Genomic DNA, 13,893 nt, shown 5'->3' with positions numbered 1-13,893 from the left:
ATAGCCACCTCTAAGCCCAAAGTGCTGGGTCACTGCCTTGCCATTGGTGCCCTTCATATACCAGGTCATATGCTCAGAACCTAAGCAGCTGGTGCCCCATCGGGAACCTCTACTGTATGTCTCAGTTCAGATACACCACTTCACCACTAATGCATGGATTCTAAAAATGTACTGTAAACTGAAATTATTGTTTTCCCTAGTTTTGAACAAATGATTCCAGATCATCTCTTAAACAGAGGATCCACTGCGACATCCTACACTAGCTGAGAAAGCATGCTTATAGAGTCATACACAAGTCCCTCCACACACAAATGGTCGGTCCCAGCTCTGTCTTCTTTTCCTTGTCTTCATCAAGAAGTCTAAACAGGTTGTCTCGAAAACGCTGAGCAAAATGGTGCAGCCCTTCACTTAGAGCCTTTAAAACAAATGATTTCACAGAGCTCACAGCCATGTTTATTCTACTGATTAAATTTCAGACAAATTGTAGTACAGCGCTCATAATAAGCCCGAGCAGTCCAGGGATTATTTTCATTTTTAGGATAATAAGTCTTGCTTTTTTTTTTCCCCCTCCTTCTGCTGCTACAATTATGATAGAATAGAAAATTAGATTTTAATTAACCAGCAAGGGTTCCTCTCCTCCAATCGCTGGGAATTTTGAGCCTGAAAAACAATCAAGTACAGAAATGACAGAGCTGCAAAAATAAGGGCTCTTTGGCATGATGTTAAAGAAGTTAAAGATAGTAGGGAAACAATTTCCTCAAGCCGAGGGAGAAACCTATGCAGGCACTAGACTAACTTGTGGGCAGGGGAGTTTTCCGTAAGAACAAAAACCTTGGATGACAGTTCATTCCTTTTCTTTTTCCCTTCTTCTTCTCTTTCCTGCCACAAGCTGATGTCAGCTGTCTCACTCCTCAGAGAAGTCTACTCCTGCCACCAAGATCCAGCCCAAGGTTAGATGTGGAAAGCATACAGTTGCGAATTCTGTCACTAAACTCTTCCCTAAACCCACTGCCCCCAAATTGCTTTTGTCTCAGGTACTGGCAATCCGGAGCCTTATTAATTATAGATCAATCTGTAATTTGAAGGTATGTGCCAAGACTGTAGGGGGTCTCATTAACATAAGATTAAAAGCTGACTCAGAAACTAATTATTTTGTAACCATAAAACTTCAGGCTGCATTGAGGTCTGAGCAAAGCAGTCTCTCAGAAGTGAACGCATCTGTGAGGAGTGTTTTAACATACACCTGCCCCCCTTTTTTTTTCCTGAGTCTGTTTGTGACTATCTTTGTTTGTTTCACTACTCATGGATGTGTCCGCTTATGTAGACATATATAGGAAAACAGCAGGTAAGAGTGATTTCCAAGTTGATAAAAGGAATTCTAAAGGAATCTGTTGACCATATATGGAAGCCTGGGGTAGGACAGAAAGACAAAGTCAAGGTCAAACTCTTAGGAAATATTAAGTGAGCTTTGTTTATTAATGACTACTGATGCAATTAAGCGGAGGCACTTCAATAAATGAACAGCTTTATTTGCCTAAACTATAGCTCATTAGGGAAGAATGTAGCGTGTACAGTCTGCACTGGCACTTAACAAATGTTGGCCGAGAATGTCTGTACATCTCTGCCTTGCTTCCTTTTATCGTCATTGGAAGGAGAAGCAAGATGTTTCCAAATGCTAAATTTACTTAATTAGTTTGTTCTGTTTGTTTGTGCAGGTTAAAATACCAGTTTATCACAGTAGTCACAGAAGATGGAAGTTTATAGTTGTTGCTGAGATTATTATGTGATTGGGGCATTGTTTTGTTTTAGTTTTGTAATTTTAACTTAAAAGAAAGAAGTCCTCTGTCTGTCTCTATCTCTGTCTCTCTCTGTCTCTGTCTCTCTGTCTCTGTCTCCCTCCTCTGTCTCTCTCTCTCTCTATGTGTGTGTGTGAGTATGTGTGTGTGTGTGTGTGTGTGTGTGTGTGTGTGTGTCTATGTGTGTATACTTCTGTTTTTCTTTCTATCTCTCCCCACCCTGCTCTGAATTGCTCTAAGTAAAAGGAAATCCAGTTGACTGTGGTGCAGGCCAAAAAGGTTTGAGTCCTGCAAGATGTAGTATCTGGAGGAAAAGGTTCTCAGCAGTGGTTCACTGTCCCTGGTTGGCCTCTGTCATCTTTATTTTGTGCCATGTCTATTGTCCCAAGAAGGCTGCTTAAGGTTCGGCTGTCATCCACACTCAGAGGCAGGGAAGAAGAAGTGTAGTTATTGGACTGCTGTTCTACAGAGCTGCTCTTGCCCCTCAGACTTCTGCTTCAGTCTCCCTGAGTGGAACTGGGTTGTATGGACACATGCTGCTGGCTCCTAGCTGGAGAGAAGCTGAAGAAAGTGAGTGTTCAGTGTTCTGTAATGTCTGTATGAGAAACGAGCAAGAGGGAAAGAGTATAGGTGGGTGACATTTGGCTAAGCAATAGTATATACCAAACTACACAATCTAGAAATCAGGTCTGCATCACAATCATTTCCAATTTCTTAACTCAGTGATTGCCTAAATGTGGTCTCTGAATAAAGAGCCCGGGCATCTCCTGGGAATTTGTTAAGAAATGCAAGTTCTGGGACCCTACCTTAGACTAAACTAAAATCTATAGTTGGGCTAATAATGAGGTGATTTTCCATTACTCACGTTTGAAAGTCAACATTTTAGGAACAGTGCTACAATCACATCTTCCGGGAGAGGTTGCTCCTTTCCTGCTCCTCCTCCTCCTGCTCCTTCTCCTCCTTCCCCTTCTTTTCCTGCTCCTCTTCCTCCTGCTCTTCCTCCTCCTTCCCCTCCTGTTCCTCCTGTCCTTGCTCCTCCTCTTCCTGCTCCTCCTGTTCCCCCTCCTGCTCTTCCTGCTTCCTCTCCTGTTCCTCCTGTCCTTGCTCCTCCTCCTCCTGCTCTTCCTGCTTCCTCTCCTGTTCCTCCTGTCCTTGCTCCTCCTCTTCCTGCTCCTCCTGCTCCTCCTGCTCCTCCTGCTCCTCCTGCTCCTCTTGCTCCTTCTCCTGCTCCTCCTCCACTTCTTCCTTCTTTCTATTCCTTTCTGTCCACTTACTCCTCCCTCTTCTCTCCTGCCAAGAACTAAGTCTAGGTCTTGCGTGTGCTAGTCAAGTATGATGGTGCTGAGCTACATCTCCACCCCTTACTAATGTTTTGTAGTTCCAAGAATATTATTTTTGGTTTGGTTTGGTTTAGTTTGATTTTTCAGACAGGGTTTAAAGTAGCCCACACTGGTCTGGAACTCACTGTGTGCATGGAGGTACTTAAAACTCCTGCCTCTACCTCACAACTATGCAGGCCTGTGTGCTTTCAAGCCCAGTGAGAACATGTTCTTGAGAATACATTGAAATAACCACCAGAGAATGTGTCAAGGTACCTATGGCCCACTGTCTGGATTAGTTTGACCTGCTGACCATCAGTTCTCAAGCTTAAGCCTGAGAATTGTTTTGCAGACCCTGTGCCCATGCCATCATGTAGGAAGTATAGGACCAGGGATCTTAATTGGATTTCTAATGCTGCTCCTACAGGGACACTAAGGTGGTGTTGACAGCCCAGCAGAAGCACAAAAACTTATTTGAAATACAAATCTGCTGAGTCAGCACCTCTGGTTATGCAACCTAGCAATTTGTAGCTTAATATGTTCTAAACATAACTCTTATGTGCCTCCCCCCCAAAATTTTAAAGGAAATGTCCTAAACTAGTATTTCTTATATACAGGAATTATATATAGATGATGTTAAAACACCAATCCTAACTTAGTAGGATTAGACTACTGTGGGCTCAATAACAAATTGTATGTAACTGGTCAAATTATGGCATGGAACTTTATTTCTATCAGTCATAGAGATTTAGTGAGATAAGGTACCAGCAAGGGTCAATTTGCCTGAGGCCTCTCCTGTACTTTTACATGACCACTTGCATCTTCTTCCTCCATCTTCATGTGTTCTTTGACCTATGTATGTCTACATCTGAATTTCTCTTCTAAGATAAAAGCCAATCATGATGATGAAAGGCTGCCCTAACGACCTCATTTGTAGTTGCGTCTTGAAATTTCTTGTGTCTACATATGGTTCTGAGGTATTCTAGTCCATGAATTGGGGAGGGGGGCAATACCCCTCGCAGAGAATACTGATGTTGGAAGCACAGATTAAGTGACAGAGACAAGATTCTACATTTCAGACTGTGTCCAGGCAAATGCTGATCTCCCAGTCTCATTTAAAAAACTGTCTGTATAATTCATGCATTGACCATATATCTTTTATGCACTTTAATATGGTATATAATATAATAAACCTTCCATTATCTGATCTTCTCCAAATTGATTCCTCCTGGAGTTCATATAATTCTTAATTCAATTGTCCTGGGGACTCTCCTTGAGCATGAGAATTAGAAAGTTGGGTTACAGGATCAGAATTCTAAGTAACCTTGACAAATTAGAGAAATGTTACATTATAAATGATCAGGATAATGCCCAACAGGGATGGGTGCAAGACCCGGCCCAGAGGATGCAACATGAGGAGACCTAGAAAGCACACATGATGAGAATTCCAGCATGTCATCAGTCATGATGAGAAATTATCCTGAAAATGAGCATCCAGGCAAGAAATTAAGGAAGAGCTAGACAGTAAATGTTTCTTCTCTATTGTTCAGCCCTGACTTACAGAGAAATGCATGAGTGAGCATTAAAATCCCTCACTGTGTTGCTGTTCTAAAGAAAATCTTTGTGAAAACTGTGTCCACAGAACATAACTTGTACATTATTTGCTATTTAGGTTGCACCTGCTGTAAACCTGGTGTCTTCCATAGGAGGTGTCATAATGCAAATCAATGCATGTTACATATCAGAATTACCTCAGTAAACTTTCAAAACTATCAATGTCCAACCAAGTCCCTCTATATTAATAGTCTGGGGTTGCTATTACAAAGTGCTACAAACTGAGGGACTCTGAAAAGTAGAAACTGGAATGGAATACTGACTCACTGGATAAAGCACATGCTAAGAAACCATGAAGACTAGAGTGCATGTCCCCAGCACCCATGGAAATGCTGGATAGAGCACCTGTAAAATCCCATTGTTAAAGAGAGAGACCCAAGATTCCAGGAGCAACCTTGATCTGTAGACTAGCTGAAGCAGTAAGCTCTGGGTTCAAATGAGAGATCCTGCCTCAATTTTATAGCATAGAAGGACAACTGAGAAAGACACCTAGTGCCAACTTCTGTTCTACAAACATGCATGTACTTATGTGCATGCATGCACACTCCACATGCATGCAAACATGCATACTTGCATGCACACATATCACGTACTCACACAGGTGAAGAAAACAAAGACAGAAATTTTGTTGGACAGGTTCTATTTCAGCTAATGTGCTGATCATGTCTCCCGTGAAACACTTAGGGGAAGGATCCTTTTCCTTCTCATTTTATCTCCAGCAGCCAGTATCCCCATATATTCTCCAGCTTGTAGCAGCATAGCACTGATCTCATCTTTAACCAGCACGTGACAATCTGTTCCGCACATCCCTTTCTTTAGGTTTATCTGACCCTGGGGTCAAATTTCTCTTTCTCAGAAGAGTACTAGTCATGGAAGAGTAGGACCTGCCTTGATGACCTCATTTTAATTTATAATCACGACCATGTTATTTCCAGTGTAGGTCATAGTTGAAAGAACTTGGAGTTAAGATTTCCATGTACCTTTTTAGAGGAACACAGTATAATCACTTATAACACTATTCCAGAACAAATTACATCAGTGTGTCAAGGTAAGGTTCAGCCATTAGTATTTTGTAAGTGCTCCCAGAAAGTCTAATACATAGCTAGGGCTGAGAACCAACAGCCTTGGCGAAGGTTGAGGACAGTCACTAGACATGGACTAGCACTAGTACTAAAGGGACTTTATGTGTTAAAGGTGACACGTTGGCAAACTGAAGTCCCTTCCGTTGATCATAAAATATGAGCAACCCTTTCTCATCTTCAGAAAAAAGAAATAAAAAAATAAAACCATGACGTAGCCTATGGCTGTTCCCAATCACTTACCTCTCTCCCTCCCACTACTGTCAGGCAAATCCTCAAACATCTTTACCTTTTCAAAGTCTTACACTCTTAATAAGTGCAAATCTGTTAACTGACAGTTTTCAAGGGGGCCCAATGAACCAAGGGCAATATTTACTTGGTAATCCAGCAAAATGGAGGTGAGAAGTTTCAGGTTCTTTTTACCCTTAAGCAAAGGAAAAGAAGGACACTTAGTTTAAGAGAGGAATCATGACCAGAGACATGTAGATGTTGCTCTGGTGCTCTGGAAAGGGACATTGTGAAATCCGGGAGCTGGTACAGTCATAATCACAAGCTCATGACAGTAAATAGCACACATGGTGGAGTCATCCTCTCTTTATCTCCCCAACTCTACAGAGGGGAAAAACAACTTCAGGAAGATTTGTGAAGGCCAGTCTGGACAAACAATTTGTAAGTGAGTAACATGTCTACATGCAGGGTTAAACAGAAATAGCCTGAGTCACACTAGGTGGGATAAAGGAGACAGACTCAAACCCAGGCAAAGGCTGAACCCTGCCCCCTGTCTTAGTCTCCATCAGGAGTGTGCACAGGCCGACACAAAAAGTCAAGGCCTGGCAGAGTTTGCTCTCCAGTCCTTGAAAACTAACTCAATAATCATGATGGCCACATCCTACATGTTAGAGGCAGTCGCTACACCAAATAACACACTGCACCAAAATTAGTCATTTTTCAAGTCAAGTAAAAACAAGAGCCTACAGGCAAGACTTCTTTAGGGCTCTCCTGGGTAACGACTCCCCAGCAGATTTATCTCAAACACAACTGCTCTGACCTTTACTCAAACACTGAGCCTAACAGGTCTCCAGTAGTCTCTTCCTTGCCAAACACAAAAGGCACAGCAGGCCTTTTGTCTCTCTTCCTCCTCCCTGTCCTCTAAGGCAAGCATAGCCTTTCCACTCCCTTCCTCTCACCGGGAGTTCTCCTTTGGCCTCCACCCAGTCTTTTCTTTCATTTCCTTTTGAGGCTTCTCATGTTCCCTGCACCCTCCCCAATTTCACACTGGTGTGTAATTTAGGTCTCTTCTTATACCATTGTGAATTTAGGTTGATGTATATAAAAGTATGACATTTACAGGCCCCAAGTAGGTAAACACTGGTCCAATCTATGGTTTAGCCTAATTCTCTACTCTGGTAGTAACGGGTATTATTACTCATGGTTCCCGCTATTATGCTTCTGGTTGGTGCTAAAACTCATTTTTAAGGCTCCGTAACTCACAAAATCTCTTACTAATCCTCTTCTTGATGGGAGTGGTCTACAAAGGAAAGGAGCAACTTATAGAAGTTTTTTACACATCAGTCTGGACAAACAGACCACAATATTTCCCACCAGCTGGGAAAACAGCCACTACCCAGTTGTCTTCTCACTAGGGCCCTCCCAGTGTTCAGCTGCCTTGCTTCCCTTTCTGGGAAAACCTCTAGCATTACAGATCTCTGAGACTCCGCCATGAGGCTAAAGACTAACTCTGTTCTGATTGATTGGTGTCCATGCTGCATAGACTGTTGAATATGTATTACTACCTGCTTATAGAATCTAATCTCTAAATGTACCTATTTAGAATAAACATATGTTCTTAGCTATAGAAACATGTTGTCATTGGCATTTCCTTCTTTGACTGAATATAACACATCTTAGAAAACACACCCAGGTGGAATTTATGCACCTCTCCCCAAAGTGGCTGTTCGCACCAGGGCCTTCAAAGCCCGTGATATCACATGGGGTGGTCCTCACAGATCTGTTGCCAGGGCAACAGTCACCACATTCCCAGAATACATTGGGCTCACCTCTCACTTTTACCTGCGACCAAGTCAGAACCCATATATATATATATATATATACACAGGGAATACTCCTCTCTCTCTCTCTCTCAGTCTCTCTCTGTCACTCTCTGTCTCTGTCTCTGTCTCTGTCTTTCTCTCTCTCTCTCTCTCTCTCCCCCCCCCAGCCTCCCTCCTCTCTCTGCTACTGCCCCCTCCCTCCCTCTCAATTAAACCTCTTACAGGGTGGAACTGTTTGGGCCTAGTGTGTGGTATGTTCTGACTTGAGCCACCGTTCTAACACATCAGTGGCTGCTTTTAGTGTTCTCATTACATTCCCATCCAGGCATCTATGCTCTTGTGTGGTCTCCTTCCACACTGACCTTGGTCTTGGCTATGAGATTTCCTTGAGACAATGAGACATTATTGAAGATGACAGAAGCAGAGATCTAAGTAATGCTTGTCCTCTTGGAATGTGATCTCCTGGGGGACAACTGCTATAAAGAAGCTTAGAATAAGTTTTCATGCAAAGACATGACATGAGAGGCTATGTAAAAGATCTGAAAGATCCCAGAGTATCTCATTCCATCCTATTCAACATGTCCTATTAGAAGCAGGATGTTTGTTGAAACTAGTCCATTAGAATTCTCCAAGAGAACAGAACCCAAGAAAGTATATTTGAATAGAAAAAAAATCTTTTAACAGGAATTAGTTCATGAGACCATAAGAAGCACTAAGAGCTCAGGATAATCTGGCAAGGTAGAGATCCAGAAAGTCAACCGCTCCAATATGAGTATAAAGAAAACAGCTATAGGGAATTGAAGGTGGCTTTGAGTTGAATGGAAATCTTTCCTCTTCCTTTAGGAAGGCTTAACTGAAATCAGGGAGCTAAGGCCCAGAAAATAAAAAGGCTACCAAGGTTACCTTGAACCTGTGGCTTTTGGGTGCTTGTCCTGAGGATTTGAGAAATGACATTACATGCTGCAGAAGGTGAATTTTGGGGAGAAGTTTATTTTAGATTTATAGGTGGGAACTAGAAAGAAGAAAAGAAGGATAGAGCTTTGTGTAATGAGAATAGGTCTGAAGTAGGGTGCCACGGAGCTGGGCCTTGAGGCTTTTTAAAGACTTATGACAGAAACAGTGTGTCATGTGTGGATAAGGATGACTAAGGATAAGCTAGGCAGTGTAGTTGACCCAACTATGAGGTGTCTAAGTGACTTTTCTCAGTGTTGGTCATGTCCTTGCTTACAGCTTCCAGGAATGGGTAAGACATGAGAAACCAGCATGCCCTGTTGGAGTTTCCAGCCTCCACATAAGACACTCTCAGCCCTGCTGCCTTTACCTGACTAGATTTAATCTGTTCTCATCAGTTATAAGTGTTTCTAAGTATTTCTGGTTCTAAGAATCAGGAAACTTAGGAGTGTAGTTATAGCGTAAATACTGGAAACCCAGGAGGAGCTAAGGTTTCCATCTGAAATTGAAGGCAAATAAAACAACTATCCCAACTTAAAGGCTATTGGCCTGGTGTGTTCAGCAGTTGATCTTTTTGTGCTGTTCAGATCTATATGAGAAGCACTCAAATTGAGAAATATTATCTTCTTTAGTCCAGTGGTCCATTTCAATGTTAATCTCATCCAAATGGCCTCACAGAAATATTCAGAATATGCCAATCGCTCCTTATCCACATGGATTCACTGATCTGCTATTAACCATAGTGCACAGGTGTTAAATAGAAAATTCCAGAAACAAGCAATTCAAAAGATTTAAGTTACTTAGTCTTCCAAGTAGCATGGCTGAATCTCATACCATTTGTCATGATACTATCATTCTTTTGTCCAGTATAGCCCAAATGCATGTACTGTCTGGATGTTAGGCATTGGGCAGACAGACATGCAGGTTTTGAGACAGACAGAGGATTGTGAGCATTACAGTTCTTCATGTCGAACTAACCTTTATTTTGTGTACTCGTGGCTCCAAAGCAAAAAAAAAAAAACAGCAACACTGCAAATCCATGTATGCCAAAGAGGGGTTATAGAGTACTTATGAAGACAAGGTCAAATTCTCAACTTAGTGAATTAGAAAAAAGTTGTTAAGAATTAATGTTAAAATATTCTGCCCACAAAATCGTGAAAAATAAAGCATCACCTACTGCAGTTGTGGCGAGTTAAACTTCAGCATTGGCCATGGATGTGCTTGAAAAGCACAGCACATATAGTATGCAAGCTATCTGTCACTCTGGCATTCATTTGGGCTCTCATGACATGAGATTCTAAGTCAAAGGTAGCTGGTGTAATATACCAAATATCAGGGTATCGCAGAGCCTATTACAGCTTCTATGCTTTGGCGTATCTTTTGATATATTAAAAAGTAACAGAATATTATGTATGTGTGCTAAATAAATGACAAAGACCTATAAAATGCTTAAGCCCACTCTCTAATTAGATAATCATAGAAATGAGCTAACGATTCACTGACTATCCAAATCTAAAGTTCCTGATTTTCTGACATTCACAGTTTCCCTTCAGCAGTGCTTTCTAATTGTACCCATTAATTGCTTCTAGAGGACTCTTATCTCATGTCTACTGCTCTTGATGGAAGAGAGATGGCAGCCTATACAGTCACTGTGCCATCACTTCTTCCTCCAGTGACCATAGTGGACATGGTCAATCTATCTAGGCTCTGGGCTCAACTCACCCAGAAATTGTGGCCACATAACTCTTTCCAGCACCTTACTCCAGGCATTTACTACAAATCGATCACACAGCATGCAGCCTATTTGCTATCCCTGTCTTGTGCCCTCATGATATATCACAGGCATTAAAACAAAGGCCACATCCATAGTTACACCAACCCCTGATATCCCCACCCAAGTCAATTCATCTTCCACCTTTTTAGAAAGAGCTCCAAATTAATCTCTCTAAAGTGCATTTGGAATGGTCTGGGCTGCAAACTTTTTCTTTCCCCAGGATTCGGAGTTGTTTAGTGTGTGGTAGTTCGAGCAGTTGTGCAGCTAGCTCCAATCACCTGTCCTTAATAGCGTATATGTATTTTGTGATGACACTTTCCAGTTATCTTCATGAAGAGATAAAGTCTTCTTCCCAGCGTTTGAATCTGAATTTGCCTGGTGAATTTCATTGAATAGAAGTGATACTATGGAGAGCTAGGGAGATGGCTAGTGGATAACAGCACTGGCTGATCTTGCAGAGGTCCTGGGTTCAATTCCCAGCAACCACATGGTGTCTCACAACCATCTATAATGGGATCTTATACCTGCTTCTAGCATTCGGGTGCACATGCAGACAGACACTTCAGATAAATAAATAAATCTTTAAAAAAATAAAATAAAATCTTTTTTTCTTGAGCATAGGCCTCTAGAAAACTTGAGTGATTTCCTGTTCTCTCTATCTCTCTCTCTCAAATCTAGGCCACCTTATTTATCAAAAACGGGGCATGGAGCCATGTTACCTAGATATGTCAGAGAATATAGTCAAAATGATGAAGGCTCCTAACTAACACTTACTTATCACAGGTCCATGTGAGCCATAAGCACCAGTTCACAGACAGAGTTAGGACTTTATGGGTTATATGTTACTGTATATTTTCTACCTTGGGTGACTGATACAGTTGATAATGAAGGATTGAGTTGTGACCATCTAAATTATTGAGTGAGATAAACAAAATGAAACAAATAAAAAACCAACCAACCAAATAAACAAACAAAAAATCAACCAAAAGCAAAACAACAACAACAAAGCCCAAACCAAACTATTGTGTCAAAAAGATGGTTATCACAGAATCCCTTATAAGGCTATGAGACTGCTGGAAGCACCTACAGTTCCAACATTGGAACTCGCACTTTTGTCACTGCTTTGAGACCGAGTCTGCATCAGCACTTAAGTATCCAAGGCTCTTCAAAGGGCGTTTACAGAATCAGTAGCCTCTGCAGCTAAAAGCCCTACAGGAAAAAACGATGCCACATGAAAGCCGAGGAGATTGTGATGTAAGGACATCTGTGCTGTGGTCACAGTCAGACAAGGGTGTGTCAGAAACAATAGAAGGTATTGCATGAGGTAAAAATGCCTTCAGCTGGTTTCACAAATCAATAAATAAAAACTAACTGAACCATTTTACTTCACAACTGAACTATAAAAGCCTATTCATAATTATTCAATATTTCCCCTTTGTCCTCAGAAATAGAAAACTGGGTAACGTAGCAATACAGGTGAGTTGCTCGCATGCATCATCATCATCATCATCACACATGTGCATTCTCCCACAGCCACAATTTTGAGCTGTCTAGTTTCTCTATATCTCCTAGAGCATGTGGTTTTTCATTTCTGTCACATCAGCTGGAGAGATGACTCTCTCTTTCTCAAAGCACATCATCACACAGACCCACAGTTGGCCTCCTTATAAGACAAAGGATGTTTGGTAAAAAAATTGCGGCTGCAGTTCTGTTCCTTAAGCGACCATGTACATAAGGAAAAGGTGGTCCCTCCCTTCCCCACCCAACAGTAAAGGTGAACTTGTGGTAGGATGCAAAGGGAAAGCAGTCCTGAAATTTTTGTAAGTCCTGCCTGTAACAAATGTCCCCTTTCTCCATACCTTGACCCTCAGCTTAAATATATGTGTTGTCTTAGCCAGTGAGTGGGACGTAAGCAAATGATATTCAAGGAAAAACTTGCTAGGAGTTTGCATGTTGACTCTTGCCCTTTACTGCACACTTAGAGGTCCCAGGTAAACAGTTAATGGAGTTCAGGATAGCCTTCTGGAGAAGGCAGGTACACAAAAGCCGAGGCACTCGGCCTTCAGCTTGCCAAACCTGTGTGTGAGTGAGGTCATTCCAGTGCACCCAGCACAGCTGCCAGGGTTTCAGTGGCAGCAGAGGAGACTTAGGCAAGAACAGCACTGAATGTCTTGGCTTACCAGCCTTAATTGCAAACCCACATAATTCTGAATCAGTAATCACTATTGGTTTAAGCTGTTAAATTTGGGGTAGCTTATTTAATTTCATTTAATTTTGTGTGTTTGTCTATCTATCTATCTATCTATCTATCTATCTATCTATCTATCTATCTATCTATCTATCTATCTATTTTGGAGGCAGGGTTTCTTTGTAGCCCTGCTATCCTGGAACTCATTATGTACACTAGGCTGGCGTCAGAACCACAGAGGTCTGCCTGCCTCTGCCTCCTGTTTGCTACCCCCTGATTAGGGGTAGCTTACTTATAGAGCAAAGGTTAAAAGTTATATCCACAAAAGATAAGGTATACAGCATCAGAGGCTTATACTACAAGAGCCACTCCAAACTTCAAACTTTGAAGGAATAGAAGGGGAGAGGCTATCTCTTTCTCTGTCATCAGAATCCCAGGGCAGAAAGACAAGAATGTGAACAACCTAAATACAAAATCAAGTCAAGCCAGGCAGTGGTGGCTCACGCCTTTAATCCCAGCACTTGGGAGGCAGAGGCAGGTGGATTTCTGAGTTCAAGGCCAGCCTGGTCTACAGAATGAGTTCCAGAACAGCCAGAGCTATAGAGAGGAAGCCTGTCTCAAGAAACCAAAACAAACAAACAAACAAAACAAGTCAATATCAATATCTTCTCCCACATCTTAGAAAATGGGCAGGTATGTCTTTCAAAAAAGAATGGTCACAGTGATATGAACTACGTAGCTGTTCATATTTTCTCTTGTCTTTTTTTTTTTAAGTACAACCAATTCAAATTGAACCCCACCTCAAACAGTTAAAAGGATTTTCCTAAATATGATCTATAAACTAATGCCTTTTGGAGTCATATTTTCTTCATGCTTCAAAAATATTCACCCACGTTTCACTAATGTTTAAACCATGTACCCATTATGCTTTTATTTGAAGTATTTCAAATAGCTTTTGAACAAAAATCTGCTAACTATGGCATTTACTGTACTTATTTTTCTGTTCCAGTTTGCTGTAAAGACAAAGCTTAAGTTGAGTTGAAGACAGTACTCATCCACTTTTGTTGTCTTTTTCTGCCTTGTTCCTCCTGGTCCTGATTATGGTTACAGGAAGGGAAGGG

This window comes from Mastomys coucha, unplaced genomic scaffold (assembly GCF_008632895.1).
Source record: "Mastomys coucha isolate ucsf_1 unplaced genomic scaffold, UCSF_Mcou_1 pScaffold15, whole genome shotgun sequence".
Taxonomy (NCBI): Eukaryota; Metazoa; Chordata; class Mammalia; order Rodentia; family Muridae; genus Mastomys; species Mastomys coucha.
The sequence above is the reverse complement of the archived record's forward strand: the minus strand, read 5'-3'. Positions refer to the sequence as shown.